Below are 17,126 nucleotides of genomic sequence, written 5' to 3'. Positions count from 1 at the left end.
AAATAACAACAGTCAAACATGCATTTAGGTCAATTTAACCCTAGGGGTATTTCGGTAATTTATCTACTAGGGGTAAAACTGTAAACTTTTCACTTTTAAAGGTATTTCAGTAATTTATCTATTTTAGGGTTTTTCATGCATATTCTTACTTTTCACGTACTAACAGAATCACGTACCGAGGGTTCTTACCGAATTGGGCCCGTTGGCCCATCATTCCAATTTTGGCCCATTAAGCCCAAAAATATCGAGGGCACAGAAATCATGCACTTTGCAGTCCAAACATTGCAGCTTACCAAAAACATTAATCGATTTACCTCACGAGCATTCGCACACTCGCAAATCTACAAAATACCGGTTTTCGGCATTTCGGCTTTTCGACTTTTGCCGATCTAGACTAAGAAAGAGGGTGTTAGTTACACACCTGTTTGCGACGATATGCTGACGAGATCCATACACGAACTGCCTACAATTGGATTACTAACACGTTAATCTAACTATTCAAATACGAACTACGTATTAACCCCTTACAATATTCGCCAACCACACCTACAGATCATAGTAAGCTTATAAGAAATCAATAAGCAACTCATTAACAAATTTTTGTCAATGTTTACCACATAATCATAATTTCACTGCAAGCTGTCTTCCTGAGCAACAGTCACTAAATCATTTATAACTGGAGCTACGAAACTCCAAATCAAGTTCCGTTAATTTTCCTGAAAATAGACTCATATATCTTCTATCCATAAAATTTTCAGAATTTTGGTTTATCCAATCAATACCAGAATTTTCTCAAAGTTTCCCATGTTTCACTGTTTGACTAATCTGACCACCCTTCATTACGAATCAAATTTCTCATTGTACAGAATTCAAAATATGTTCTTGTTTATTTCATTAGAAACTAGACTCAAAAAGCTTTAATTACATAATTTATTCAGCTTCTAATTCATCTCCCACAATTTATGGTGATTTTCCAAAGTCACGTTACTGCTGCTGTCTCAAGCAGATTTATTACCAAATCACTCTTTCACACCTAACTTGCATGCTTGTTATTTAAACATGTATATCACCAATCAATCATCACATATCTATGATTTTACTTAAGAATAATCTCCATTTCATCATTTAAAAGCACAACATGTTAGCTGATTTTTCCCTTTAACATCTAAGGCACATGCATGCTCATTTGTTTGGCTCAACTTCACCTATCTTCCATTTTTCATCAAAAGAACATGAAACAACAACCATTTCCTTCATTTTAATTCATGACTAAATGCTCACAACACAACTAAAAATCAAAATATACTTCAAGAGTTAAGGTAGAATCAAGAAGAACTCATGAACCTCAAAATAAGAAGCAAGGTACCAAGAACTTACCTTCAATTTTCCTCCTCCTAATGACCGAATACTCAAGAGCTTTCTCCTCTCCTTTCTCTTTTCTAACTTTCAGCTATGATGAACAAAGATGGACAAAACTTTGTTCTTTTCACCCCTTTTTCTTTTAATAAAACTTCATATTTCATCCATTTAATTCTTTAATACAAAAGACATGAAATTCTTATCATGAAACATTTACCTAACCCATTATCATGAAACATTTACCTAACCCATTATCATGGAATATTTACCTAATCCATTGTCATGAAACATTTACCTAACCCATTATCAATTTGTATCAATTTGTACCATAAATTATGGATATCAAGTGTACATTTTGTCTACAACAACATGATGGCTGGCCACTTCATGTAAAATGGGAGGTTTATCATGCAAATCCTCCTATTTTGCACTCCTATTTATTTGGCCACTTCAATTTAGCCTATAGCATTTTCAAACATTTTCACATAGGTCCTATTTCATAATTTCACTCACAAATGACAAAATCAAAGCATGAAATTTTGTCAACATTCACGAATTCACGAAAATTAGGCGTTACAACTCTACCCTCCTTAAAGAAATTTCGTCCTCGAAATTTACCTAATCCAAACAGATGAGGGTATTCTTTGTTGCATCGTCTCTTCGGCTCCCAAACTCGAAGTTTCCCTTCCTTAACTTGTTGAAAACGAGCGACCAAAGACTCTTCGTTCAACTGTTTTTCCTTAATCGATCCACCCAGGTTGGCCTCACTTGCAACTCATAACAGACTTCCATCATCATCTGAGACTCAGACGAGCAAACATTGCTCTCGGATCGATCTGACTCTACAACTTAGAGCATCGGCTACCACATTAGCCTTGCTTGGGTGATACTCGATCGAGCAGTCATAATCCTTAAGCAACTCAATCCATCTCCTTTGCTTAAGGTTCAACTCCTTCTGAGTCAACAAATACTTAAGACTCTTGTGGTCTGTGTATATAATACACCTTTCTCCGTACAAGTAATGTCTCCAAATCTTAAGTGCAAATATCACTGCTGCCAACTCTAAATCATGAGTCAAATAGTTTCCCTCATGAGGCTTAAGCTATCATGATGCATATACAACCACCTTACCCTCTTGCATTAACACGCAGCCCAAACCCACGTGTGATGCGTCACTGTACACAGTAAAATCATTCCCAGACTTCGGTTAAATTAACACAAGTGCTTCAGTCAGAACTTTCTTCAACTTCTCAAAAGCTTCCTGCTGTTTCTTAGTCCATACAAACGGTACTCCTTTCCTTATGTGTTTTGTTAGAGGTGCTGCCATCACAGAAAAACCTTCCACAAACCTTCTGTGGTATCATGCCAGTCCTAGAAAACTTCGTATTTCTGACATTGACCTAGGCGGCTTCCATTCCAAAATCGCTTCAATTTTCTGAGGGTCCACTTTAATCCCCTCAGCAGAGACCGCATGTCCTAAGAAAGCTACCTCCCTCAACCAAAATTCACACTTGCTGAACTTCGCAAAGAGTTCCTTCTCCCTTAATACTTACAGCACTATACAGAGATGCTCATCATGTTTCATTTTAGTTTCAGAATATACCAGGATATCGTCAATAAAGACGACTATGAACTGATCCAAAAATGGTTGGAACACACGATTCATCATATCCATAAACGCTGTAGGACCGTTCGTCAGTCCAAATGGCATAACCAAAAACTCGTAATGACCATACCGAGTCCTGAATGCCGTCTTATGGATATCTGACTCCTTAACCCTTAACTGATGATAACCAGATCGAAGGTCGATCTTAGAAAATACAGAAGCTCCTCTATGCTAGTCGAATAGCTCATCAATCCTTGGCAATGGATACTTATTCTTAATTATCAGTTTGTTCAACTGGCGATAATCAATGCACATCCGCATTACCATCCTTCTTTTTCACGAATAGCATCGGTGCTCCCCATGGAGACACGCTTGGCCTAATGAAGCCCCTATCCAACAATTCTTGAATTTGAGCATTTAACTCTACTAATTCCTTCAGTGCCATCCTATACGGTGCGATAGACACAGGCGCCATTCCAGGTAACAAATCTATTCCAAACGCAACTTCTCGGTTCGGAGGCAATCTTGGAAGCTCCTCCAAAAAACATCTTGGAACTCCTTTACGGTCCTAACCTTATCCACTATCAGTCCCTCCTCTTCCAACTGACTTACAAATGCCAAATAGACCTCACAACCTTTCCGAATCCACTTTTCGGCTCTTAATGCCGACACCACATTGGACAAATAATCCCTTCTCTCACCTATCACCATAACCTCCTCATCCTTTGTAGTTCTTAACACCATTCGTTTAGAAGCACAATCCAGAGTCGCCTTATGCTTAACAAGCCAATCCATTCCCAGAATGAGGTCAAACTCTCCGAACAGTAACTCCATCGATCTCCGGAAAAACCTTGCCTTGAGTTTCTAAGGGTACATTCCTATACGGTTTGTCTACCCTAACCGAAAGTGACCCAAGGGACTTAGTGCGAGATACCCCACTCACAATCTCCTCGAGAGCGGTCCAAGTCGTCCATAATCCGCTCTGTGGCCTCCAACCAATATTCCGCCACATTCGGGCTATACCAGACACGCCCTAAAGATCTCGCTCCGTTATTCAAGTCGTTCGAAATAGATCCCTGAACTCTATTGCCCGTACTTGCCCGGCAACCCTTTCCAGAACACGAAGCATTGCTTGTGACAGGGCATCATCCTCGGCACCGCGGTCATGAGACTCTACCTCTGTTGCCGGTGGTACCGGTGCATTCACCGCCGGCATATGTCTCGAAGACGAAGATCTCGCTCGAGCACTTCCTCGGCCCCATCCACGGCCTCTTGTACTCATATCGTATTATCTTGATTACGAATTTTTATGCATCAATTAATATTCCAGTGTTTATTATAGATGTTTTATGAATCGACGATGAGTTCGAGTTTGTTTTCGCAGAATCAAGTCTAGCTACGCTTTCAATCTCTTATCGATTTTCCTATGGTTTCAGTATCATCCTATCTAGAGTGTCCTAGTAGGGTTTCAAGATGCAGACAGATAATTCAGGAAAATATTGAAAAATTCGAATACTTACAGACTTGAGTAGGAGATTGAATGCCACCTTCTAAAGATCTAAATTTTGAAAATCAAGTTTTTCGCATTCTTTATAAAATTTTCGCTTTCAAAAATCTTTGTTTTTGTAAACCCATTCCATGTACCGAGTTGTTGCAACCTAGGCTCTGATACCACTAAATGTAGCACCCCAAACCCGGCCCAGACGTTAAGGCCGAATCCGACATGCCACTTTGAAGTCAAAAACCCGTGTTCCCTTTTTAGTGATTTAAAAAAAAAAAGCCGAATTTTGTCAAACTAACCAAGTGAATGGAAGCTGGACACCAGGTAGGTATCCATAACAGAGGAGGTGAGTCATAAAGGCTGCTTAAGTACCAAGCTCTCCGATTGGATCCAATCCTAGACATGTCCACATCCATTGCCACACTTGGTTATAACAAGTTGAAATTTCTTTGAGTGGTTATCTTTGGTAAATTGAATATTTGTGTCATCGTGTTATTTAAAAAAAATATCGTTTTGAAATCGTGCCCTAAGTCTAGCCCATTTGAATTATTATTATCCATCAATTTAAAGTTGTTTAAAATAATATAATCTCAGAAAATCAAAGAAGAAAATAAAGTTAAAATGGCCTTATTACAACCCAAAACTTAAATAGTAATTAAAAATAACTTAAGAAAACCAGTCTCTTTTTCAAACCCAAAAGTGTTCACAATGGCCACTCTGAATCCCCTCTGGCTCCAAGTCACCCACATCAAGACTCACCTGCAAGGTTAAAGAAGGGGTGAGTTTGGGGAAACTCAGTGTGTAAGGAAAACCCATTCAAAGCCCAAGTCAGCTCAAGCCCATTGGGCCTAAGCCCATTCAAGTAACAGTGGTACTGGGCCAGAGCCCTTTTCAGATTACAATAAACTGGGCCTTAGCCCCTTATTCAGATAATGATGATGGCCCATAGGCCTATTTCAAAATACATGCAACATCAAGAAACATATGCAAGCCCATTTGGGGAGACTACTCAACCCACCAACCACTACACTCCACCGTACCAGCCATACACTCCATGTGGGGAATAGCTCAACCCACCCCATTTAACACTCCACAGATTTGACCTTGCTTTGCTCAGTTATCGATAAATTGAGGCAAAGCCTCCAAGATCGTGGACAAGCCACTTTCAGTACTTCCTCCGTCAATATCCCATCCCATGCATCGATAATAACAACATGGCATGCAATAAATAACAACAAATCAAACATGCATTTAGGTCAATTTAACCTAGGGGTATTTGGTAATTTATCTACTAGGGTAAAGCGTAAACTTTTCACTTTTAAAGGTATTTCAGTAATTTATCTATTTTAGGGTTTTTCATGCATATTCTTACTTTTCACGTACTAACGTAATCACGCATCGAGGGTTCTTACGAATTGGGCCGTTGGCCCATCATTCCAATTTTGGCCCATTAAGCCCAAAAATATCGAGGGCATGAAATCATGCACTTTGCGGTCCAAACATTGCAGCTTACCAAAAACATTAATCGATTTACCTCATGAGCATTCGCTTTTCGCAAATCTACAAAATACCGGTTTTCGGCATTTCGACTTTTCGACTTTTGCCGATCTAGACTAAGAAAGAGGGTGTTAGTTACACACATTTGCGACGATATCTTCGCGAGATCCATACACGAACTGCCTACAATTGGATTACTAACACGTTAATCTAACTATTCAAATACGAACTACGTATTAACCCCTTACAATATTCGGCCAACCACACCTACAGATCATAGTAAGCTTATAAGAAATCAATAAGCAACTCATTAACAAATTTTTGTCAATGTTTACCACATAATCATAATTTCACTGCAAGCTGTCTTCCTGAGCAACAGTCACTAAATCATTTATAACTGGAGCTACGAAACTCCAAATCAAGTTCCGTTAATTTTCCCTGAAAATAGACTCATATATCTTCTATCCATAAAATTTTCAGAATTTTTGGTTTAGCCAATCAATACCAGAATTTTCTCAAAGTTTCCCATGTTTCACTGTTTGACTAATCTGACCACCCTTCATTACGAATCAAATTTCTCATTGTACAGAATTCAAAATATGTTCTTGTTTATTTCATTAGAAACTAGACTCAAAAAGCTTTAATTACATAATTTATTCAGCTTCTAATTCATCTCCCACAATTTATGGTGATTTTCCAAAGTCACGTTACTGCTGCTGTCTCAAGCAGATTTATTACCAAATCACTCTTTCACACCTAACTTGCATGCTTGTTATTTAAACATGTATATCACCAATCAATCATCACATATCTATGATTTTACTTAAGAATAATCTCCATTTCATCATTTAAAAGCACAACATGTTAGCTGATTTTTCCCTTTAACATCTAAGGCACATGCATGCTCATTTGTTTGGCTCAACTTCACCTATCTTCCATTTTTCATCAAAAGAACATGAAACAACAACCATTTCCTTCATTTTAATTCATGACTAAATGCTCACAACACAACTAAAAATCAAAATATACTTCAAGAGTTAAGGTAGAATCAAGAAGAACTCATGAACCTCAAAATAAGAAGCAAGGTACCAAGAACTTACCTTCAATTTTCCTCCTCCTAATGACCGAATACTCAAGAGCTTTCTCCTCTCCTTTCTCTTTTCTAACTTTCAGCTATGATGAACAAAGATGGACAAAACTTTGTTCTTTTCACCCATTTTTCTTTTAATAAAACTTCATATTTCATCCATTTAATTCTTTAATACAAAAGACATGAAATTCTTATCATGAAACATTTACCTAACCCATTATCATGAAACATTTACCTAACCCATTATCATGGAATATTTACCTAATCCATTGTCATGAAACATTTACCTAACCCATTATCAATTTGTATCAATTTGTACCATAAATTATGGATATCAAGTGTACATTTTGTCTACAACAACATGATGGCTGGCCACTTCATGTAAAATGGGAGGTTTATCATGCAAATCCTCCTATTTTGCACTCCTATTTATTTGGCCACTTCAATTTAGCCTATAGCATTTTTAAACATTTTCACATAGGTCCTATTTAATAATTTCACTCACAAATGACAAAATCAAAGCATGAAATTTTGTCAACATTCACAGAATTCCTGAAAATTGGGGCATTACATACATAATATATATAAAAGCATATACGATACACATATATATTAGAAATGATAATAATGTTAAAAACAATTATTAATAATATTACATAAATATATATGTATATGTATTGAAAATTTATATATAATAATGATATTAAAAGTATGTACAAAAATAAAAATAGTATAATATAAAGTGGTAAATAATGATAATAATAAATAAAGAAAATATATATATATATATATACCAAGAACATATTCATAACAATAGTATTGAGTATTAAAAGTATATATATAATATAGACAAAAATATATGCATAATGTAGTATTGAAAGTATTTACATGGGATAATATAAAAATATATGAATAATGTGATATTAAAATATATACATAATATAGTATTAAATATATATATATAATACATACATGTTAGAAATAATAATAATAATGTTACAAAACAATTATTAATAATACTTCATAAATATATATATATATATATATGTCAAAAATAAATACATATTAATATTAAGATGATGATAATATTAAAATAACCATTTATAACTTTACATATAAATATATATACATATAAGAGTAATAATAATAATTATAACACTAATAATAATAATAAATATAATAATAGTAGTAAAAATAAATACAATAATAATCATAAAAATAATATAAATAATGTGCACATGAAAAATAATAATGATATAATAATGATAATAAAAAAACAAAAAAAAGACAATATGATATAATAATAACGTAAGGAAAATAAAGTAATAATATTTATAATAAAAGAAAATCAAAGAATGTATTTAAAAGTATATACATAATATTATTGGAACTAATATTAAAAATTAAAATAGCAAAGATAATATAAAAATCAACTTAAATTAAAAAAATGACTAAATTTAAATTAAAAACAAAGTTTTGGGACAAATTTGAAATTAAAAAAAAAAGAAGAAAAGGGCTTATTTAAACGCGCGTGAAACAACGGAGGGCCTAAAGTGCAGTAACCCCCCTTCCTAAAACGCACAGCATCAGCTAGGATTAAATTGAAAATCGCGACAAATTTCGGGGCCAAATTTAAAATAAAAATTGACTTAATTGCAAAGTAATAAAAAAGTGGAGGGGCTAAATGCGGAAATAGCCCCTCCAATGAAAACACGCGGATCCTGAAGTTGGAGCGGGTGGAGTCGCGGGTCGGCCATGGGTTAAGGGCCAAAACGACGTCGTTTTGGACATTTAAGGCCAGTCCCAAAACGACATTGTTTTGGGGGGCCTATATAAGTCAAAATTTCTTTAAAAAAACTCATTCTTCATTTGTTTTTCAAAAAAAATTCCAAAAGCTCTCTATTCTCTCTCAAGGTCTTCTCCCTCCGGCCAAACTCGGCCACCGTCGCCGGCCACCGCTCACGGTTGCCGAAAATTTCAAAAAGGTATTTTTTCCTTTTTTTATATTTTTTATGTGCTTTTAATATATGTACATATGTGAATAAATAGATTCGAAAAATAGAAAAGAAAAAGAAATAAATCGAAAAAATGTATAAGACAAAATCACCTTTGGTTTTTTTTTTAGATTTCGATTCTTGGTGTTTCGATTTCTTCCGATTTGGTGTTTTTCTCTTGATTTGCTATTGTTTGCTTTGACTCACTGATTTCTTTTTATATTCAATGTCTCTAAAAATATCTACAAGGATAAAAAGGTTTTATATAGCCGTTTACAAAGTTTATCTGTTCAACTACTTGTCATTTCTCTTTAATTCTTGCAGGGGCAACTTGAGCGGTGACACAGCAGATGGTATGGGCGATGGGACAGAGAGCAGTTGGTCGAATGCCCTAGGAGCGACGCACCTAGGGTTTGAAAAATCTGATTCTTCATTTTTGTTTTCTGTTTGGAGGCTAGGGCTAGTTTGGGCTTAAATTGAGCTTATGTAATTTATTTGGGCTGAGGTCTGATTTTGTAATTAGGTTTTGGGTTGTTTTAATTTTTTTATTTTTGCGGTGAGTTGATTTGGTTTAATTGGAGTTTGTACTCGGGCCAAAATTGGGCCTCAACAAATACAATTGACAAAGTTTATAATTAGTGTGTGGTAACCAATAATATCTTTAATTATTGAAATCACAAAGTTAAGATTAAAAAAACATTTATGCCTCCAGCCGCCTTCACGCTTTGCTAATGTTACTATACATCCAGCTACGTTTCCAAATAAAGAAGGAAAAAAAAAAATGTTACTAGACGAATTTTTCATATCAACATGTTGATTATTCAATTCACCTTCTCTAAGTTCCAAAATGTTTGAAAATTTTGTTAATCAATTTGAATAAGTTCCAAAATATTTTGTAAGTTTTTGAAAGATTTATATTTAAAATTTTATCTCTTACAAATATTTTTGAAACAAATTTGTACTTTGAAATTTATTAAATTTTATTTCAAAATTAAGTTTTATTCAAAAACATTATATCAAATTAAAACTTAACAATCTCACTTTTTTGATATAACAAAACATTTTGGTAAATTTGTTTTTGAATAAAGTACTCTTTTTTTTAAAATCAATTTCAATTAAAGGCTCAATTTTGTTTTTGAAAAATGGTCACAAAATTGTAGAGATGAATTACCAACCAATTTACCTTTACAAACCAAACTAAAGCTTGAAGAGAAAGAAAATGATTAGTCTAAAAATATAAAACAATGAAGAACAAAGAATTAAACAATGAAGAACAAAGAATTAACATTGAGCTCCAAAGTATCTCAAAATAGGAAGTTAATATTTAAGTGCTACAAACAAGCAACAAACATATAAATAGGAAAAGAAAAATAATGTAAAATATCTAATTAAACCATGAAAGTGCATGATATGCAAGATGAGTCCTAGCTATCTTGTGGAGGCTGCGGTGAGGAAATTGAGACATAAGATAAAGCTATGTGTTCCTCCATTATAGACATCCTGGCATCTATGCCACTAACTGCATCTTGTAATGAGCCAATGTCATCTCGCAATGACCCAATTGCGCTAAGGATAGCTAAAGTCTCAGCCGAAAGCTAAGCATATTGTGGTGGAGTTGGCATGGGAGGTAGAACCAGATCACCTGCTTCAACATTGTCATCTTTATCATCATTTGGTTTGGCTTGAGCAGCCTTTACCCATGTGCCAGAACGAGGATCCTTCTTGTACCCAATATGTTGAAGCGAACCAACACCAAGAGTTTGTGTCACTGATAAAGTGGTTGAGTTGCAAATTTAAAGTTTTATCAATTCAATTTATTTGAGTTCAAATCTCTCCATATGCTTTTTTTTGTTGTTTTTAAATAAAAAGATTAAAATACCTTGGACTAATATAACTTATTTTAATTAAAAAATAATTTTTTTTATAATTTTCCTAATCGAGTTGATGCTCGACTAACTCATGACACGAACTCAGTCAATAACTTAAAAAATAATATAGATACAAATGATGTGGGCGAAAAAGTTTGTTTCATAATATTAATATGTACAAACAAATTAAATAAAGTATTAGTTGGAGTGGTGATGATAATATTTTATTAATACCGGTGCGGACGGGTCAAATATTATCACATGTAAGATTTTTAATGGCTTTTTTACTAAAAACATGAAAAAGACAAAAGTAACCTTATAATAATATACCTTATTAGGTAAACTACCTAGTTGGTCACTCAATTATTATGATACTTTCATTTTAATCACCTAAAAAAATCCAATTTTTAATTTTGTCACCCAATTTTTAGGATACTTTTATTTTAGTTACCTAAGTGTTAAATCCTTAACTGCGTCACCTAACTTCTAGATTACTTTCATTTTGGTCATAAGAAAAATAAAAAATAAAAGACTTTTCGTGAAGTCTTGATCCGTAAAAGAATTTTAAGAATTAAAATGAAAAGCGATAAAAATTAAAACAATGCATTAAAAATCAATTAAATAACTTATTGAAATAATGTCAACTAATTTATTATTATAATTTTGAAATTGATAAAATTAATTAATTTAATCTACTTTTAAATTTTAAAATTTTATTTTATATTTTTGTATTATTCTTAACAAAATCAACTTTATAAAACTTAAAATTTTTAAAATTTATAAATACGAATCTTAATATTGGGCTTTGGATTCCTAACGTGGAATCATTGGTTTGCAAACAGTAATCGTTGCGTGATTCTATACATTATTACATTATTTAACTAAAGGTGAGGTGTAACTTTTTCCATCCTTTTTAACTCCAAATCATTTAGCCCACTCTATCCTTTATTTTCCCCCAAAGTATACTCCCATTCCTTACTTCTACTCTTGTGTAAATTTTAAAATTATTTTAAAAGTATACTCCCAAATTATTTATGTATAGATACTGAATGTGTTCCCATCACACAAGAAATTATACTTTCCCTCACATAACACAATTACCTTCATTATTTCCCATTCTCTATCTCTCTTTCTTTAATCTTAAATTTCTACATTTCTTTCTTCTTTCACATGGATATCATCATACCTCCCTGCAATCATACATCTCACTTTATCACCATAACTCTTAGTGAGACTACAGAGAATCGTTGTGAAGAATGTGGAGGGAAAATCTCGGGTACTGCCTTTACTTGTGCTTCGTGCAAGGTTTGGAAGCACATTTCATGTGCGGATAAATTGAATCGTGATCTGCCTTTCGAGATTATTCACCCCCTCCACTTGCAACACCGACTTCAACTACAATGGCTTTATTATGGCGATTTCATTTGTGATAAATGTTTGTATATATCTACTGGTTTAAAATACATATGTTTTTCATGTGGTTTCAATCTTGATCTCACATGTGGTTCTTCGGTCAGTGGTCAGTTGCCTAAAGATCAAGAGCCATTGAGATTTAAAGATGGAAAGAAAAAGACAATCTTCCACTACAGCCACCATCACAAGCTGGGCTTCTTCAAATATAGGAAGGTACGCGAAGAAGACTATGATTGTTTTTGGTGTGAAAAACATCTACTGCCATCAGAAGTGTGCTATGGTTGTAGTTTTTGCAATTTCTATCTCCATCAGGTGTGCAGTGATAAGATACCCAGGACACTTTCTCATTCTTTACATCCTAACCACCCTCTTCGCTTAACCTATAACTACGAAAATGACTACTGCAATGGTTGTTCAAAGGAGTGTGATACTTATACCCCTTTGTATGTGTGCGAGATGTGCAGCTTCAGACTTGATTTTGACTGCGCTAAACTCTCGCCTTCCCTAAAACTTGACTGTCACCATCACCTTCTCACTTTTTTCAAAGATTTTAATAAGAACGGTGAGGAAGAGCAATATCCGTATTGCTAAGTATGTGGCAAGCATTGTGGTGGTGCTAGCGTTTATCGCTGTGTGCAATGCCACTTTAGTCTCCATTTGAAATGTGTTGTACTATCTTCAGCTACACATAAATATCACAGACATCCACTTACCATGATGGAATTGATCAAAGAAGATAATTCTGAACAATATTATTGTGATGTTTGTGAGAATAAAAGAAATCCGAAAGATCCCGTGTATTATTATCAAAGTTGCACATTCATAACTCATATTCAATGTGTACTTGATCAGGTAATAATCATTTTTCACCATTTAATTCAACATTTGTATAAGACATAAGATTTATAATAATTATCGATGTCTTTGATTTTCTTTTTAATTTTTTTCTTTTTGTTTTTAAAAATATTCCTTTGTAAAAAAAAAGTTAATTAAAAGTTAATGGTAAAAATATGATCTAAATTTGTGAAGCTTTTCAAGTCTAGATGAAATAAATATTAATACATGTTTGGTTTATAGGATAAAGTTGCATCCGGAAAGGTCCCATCCTCCTCACCCCCGCCCATGGAAAACAAAGCTTTGTTTGTGGAGCAGAATGAAGGGAGTCATGTCATCCGCACTCTGGTTTGCAACTTTATTATGAATATGTTACAATATGTTTTTTTCTCTAATGATTTTATTAATAACTAATCACTTGAACAACTACTCAAAAAACTTAACCCAACTTTTTTATGTAATTATATTTCTTAATTAAGAAATGAGTTTGCTCATTCTCTAATTTTTTTTTCTTTTTATTTCTTTGTAAATGTGCAGAGTTTTTTTCAACCTATCATCCACCCTCACCAGATGTATGAAGTAACTGAAGAGTTAAAAGGAGAAATTTATTGCAGTGGTTGTCGTCTGGTACTTAATGGTTCAAGCTACTTCTGCCAGACATGTCCTGATTTTTACCTACATGAAAAATGTGCTAAATTGTCATATGAGATACGACACCCTTTTCATTCTAGCCACCCTCTTAACCTCTATACTTCAAATGTTTGGGATCATCATTTAATTGCATGTGATGAGTGTAGAGACATTTGTGATGCCTTCATATACTTTTGCGAGCAGTGTGATTTCAAGCTTGATATGAAATGTGCAGCTCTAACAACTCATAAAATTGGGGTTTTAGAAGAGAAAATGACTGGTAGAGTAACTGAATTGCACCATTTTACCCACCCCCATAAACTTGTTCTTGCCAGTTGTAATGACCCTAAACATGAAATAATATGCAGCATTTGTAGATGGCAAATCTTAGGTCCAGCCTATCTTTGCCCTGAGAGATTCTGCGGGTATAAACTACATGAATCTTGCCTTAGGTTGCCACAAAAGATTCGAGTCCCATTTCATCCAAATCACATGTTGGTTAGTCGCCTGCTCCCTTATTCTAATTCACTCCCTTATTCTAATTCACCTCAACGGTGTTATGCTTGCAGTTTGCTATTACACTTAGGTGAATTTGTATATAGCTGTGAACATTGTGACTTTAACCTCCATGTTATGTGTGCTAATTCCTTAAGGCGACCATTGAAATATAAATTTCACCTTAATGATCTTTATTATTTTGGGAGAAATCATATATCACTCTTTGATTCAATGGAGGATCCAAGCATTGATTACAGTAAATAATAGGGTTTTTTTTAAATGAGAGGGTTTAGACAAAAATATAGGCTCGAAAAATAGGCTTAGACGAAAAAATGAGGCTCGTTTAGAAAATGGGTCGGGCCTCAGGCAAGATTTTTTTGGCCTGGGCCCAGCCCGGCCCGAATTATATAATAAATATTTTATTTCATTTTAATCATTTTAAAATTTTAACTTTACTTGTCTAATTTCACTTTCACTTTCAATTTGTGTATTGTTTTAAGAATTGTTTTCATATCATTTATGTTTTTAAATGTATTTGATTTATTATATTTTAATTTTTTTATTTAATAAAATAAGCTAAAAAAATTTAATATGGGCCGGCAAGATCGAGCTCAGGCTTAGCAATTTTCTTTTGGGTCTGGCTTAGACAATTTTTTAGGCACATATTTCGGGCCGAGCTAGACCCAGGCCTAGAAAATGGGCCTAAAATTTTGTTTGGGCTCGGCCCGACCTGACCCATGATCAGCTCTACAGCTGAATATCCACATTGGCATTTAAAACTTATTTTAACTGTTACGTTGGACTGCCGTTTGGGATGTAACAGATCTTAGCAGCAAAGTGATCATTACGTAACAAAACAATAACATAATTGACTAAAATGCAACATTTCAAACATAAATAACTAAAATATAACATGAGGCTAACAAAAATAACTATTTTAATAATTTACCCCAAATTTATCACATTTTTATTTATTTTTATTTTTCTAAAATAAGGGTTTTTACTCTAAAATTGAAAAACTATGATAATTATCCATAAATTAATCCTATTAATTTTGATTATTTTCTAAAATTGAGTATTAAATTAGATCAATAATTTAAATTACTCTTTAAATTTAAAAATATTTTAATAAATATAAGGGTTAAATATTAAATTAGTACATGAACTTGTCTACTTCTCTCAGATTAGTACCTATAGGTTTCTTTGTCCTAGATTGGTACCTTTACTTTTTTTCTGTCCACTAGTTTGGAACCCTGAGTTTAACAGAGTTAAAATTTTGCTGATGTGCCAACGCTGACCACTCGCGTGCCACCACGTGTCGCACTCGCACTCCCAAGACTCCTTTGACCCGTTAGATTCATCTTATGCCTTATCCATTATCCCTTTGGTTTTTTCTTTCCCTTTCATCACCTTTACGTTGTTAAACCCCACCCCAATATCTAGGTTTCTAAAGGAAAACCAAAAGGACAAAGGAATAATAATAAGAAACCCCACTTTTTGCATCCTGTTCATTATCTTCTAGACCCCTAACTCCACTTCTTCCATAGCATTTTGACCAAAAAATTCATACTGGGATGCATCAAAAAGCGCATTATTTGCAAAATCATTAACTAATTTAGCAATTAAACAGTAGCATAGACGTGATCAACCAGGATAACATATAGCTTCATAACCATCAAATGCAAGAAACATAAAAAAAAAAAAAAACCTTTGTTTTGTTTAAGATAAACAAGTAATCAAGCAAATACAGTAAAGCTAGTGGGGGTTAACAGTAAAGACCCGTTTGGTACCCAAGAAGGAAAAATAATAAAGATTTGAACTTTCAAAGCAAAATTCATCATCTTTTCGCATCATAAAATCAAGCTAATTAAGTGAAAAGGGTGTTACACAATTGTGATCACCAACCTGAGTCTTAGATAAGATCCAGGTCACCCACTCATGATCCAGATAAGCCTCGTCAAATGACAAAGGGCGAGGTGAACCAGAGAGAGGACATCAAAGGGAGTTCGAGGACCCAACTCGCAAGCTAAGCTCGCAGGTTTAGTTCACATGAGCCAAACGAAGGTCACGGTCCCAGTTTGCATGCGTCCAATGAGCTCGCGCAAGGGAGACCACGTGTACCATAAGCAACTTAGAGTGAAACACATGTCCAGAAACCTAGAGCTCGCACGAAATGTCAATGCTAATAATAGAAAGGATTGCGTACTCCACAAACAACTTAGAGTGAAACACGAGTTCAGCAAGTCTGAGATCCACACAGAATGTTAGTATTAGGAATGGTGGAGTCAAGATAAGAAAGTGAGGTCATACTATGAGCTATAATAGCATGTATAAATACTCGAATACACTCATCAATAAGACACAATACAAAGTTACTCGACATGAGGGAAATTAAAAAAGAAAAGAGGAAATTGAGGAAAGAAAATTGAGGAAGATAAGGAGAAGTTGTTATGAAGTTTGCCATTGAGTTGATCCATATTTACAAAAATTGACATAACAAAAAAAAAGAAAAACCCTAGCTAGATATAATAGATAAAACAACGATAAGATGAAGAAGAAATTAAAACCCCAAAGATATAGAAAGAAACGAAGAAAAATCTGTGAGAGAGAGAGAGGAGGTGGTGAGAGATTAAGGGAAGGGAAGAGTTTTGGGTCTAGGGTTTCGATTTAAACCAAAAAGAATAAGAAAAATAAAAAGGGAGGATTTAAATCAAGAAGGAATGATTAAATTCACAACCAAAAAGCAAAACAAAAAAAAAGATTGAAAATTTGACGAAGAAGAAGAAGAATCGAAGTTGCAGTCGATATTTTCTGGGGAAAAAGCTTTGAATTTGGG

General features: G+C 34.1%; 2 long non-coding RNA genes across 2 annotated transcripts; both read right to left on the bottom strand.

The window, feature by feature from the left end:
* Positions 1-262: 262 nt before the first annotated feature.
* On the bottom strand, positions 263-1,536 carry LOC128284372 (uncharacterized). The gene is made up of 2 exons (XR_008274801.1): positions 1,378-1,536; positions 263-463 (listed from the first exon to the last, which is right to left on the bottom strand). It is a non-coding gene; the product is annotated as an uncharacterized LOC128284372 (long non-coding RNA).
* A 3,476-nt stretch (positions 1,537-5,012) lies between these two features.
* Positions 5,013-7,229, bottom strand: LOC128284383 (uncharacterized). The gene is made up of 2 exons (XR_008274813.1): positions 7,064-7,229; positions 5,013-5,225 (listed from the first exon to the last, which is right to left on the bottom strand). It is a non-coding gene; the product is annotated as an uncharacterized LOC128284383 (long non-coding RNA).
* Between the last annotated feature and the right edge of the window lie 9,897 nt (positions 7,230-17,126).

The sequence above is a fragment of the Gossypium arboreum genome, chromosome 11 (assembly GCF_025698485.1).
Source record: "Gossypium arboreum isolate Shixiya-1 chromosome 11, ASM2569848v2, whole genome shotgun sequence".
Classification (NCBI taxonomy): Eukaryota; Viridiplantae; Streptophyta; class Magnoliopsida; order Malvales; family Malvaceae; genus Gossypium; species Gossypium arboreum.
The sequence above is the reverse complement of the archived record's forward strand: the minus strand, read 5'-3'. Positions and strand labels throughout refer to the sequence as shown.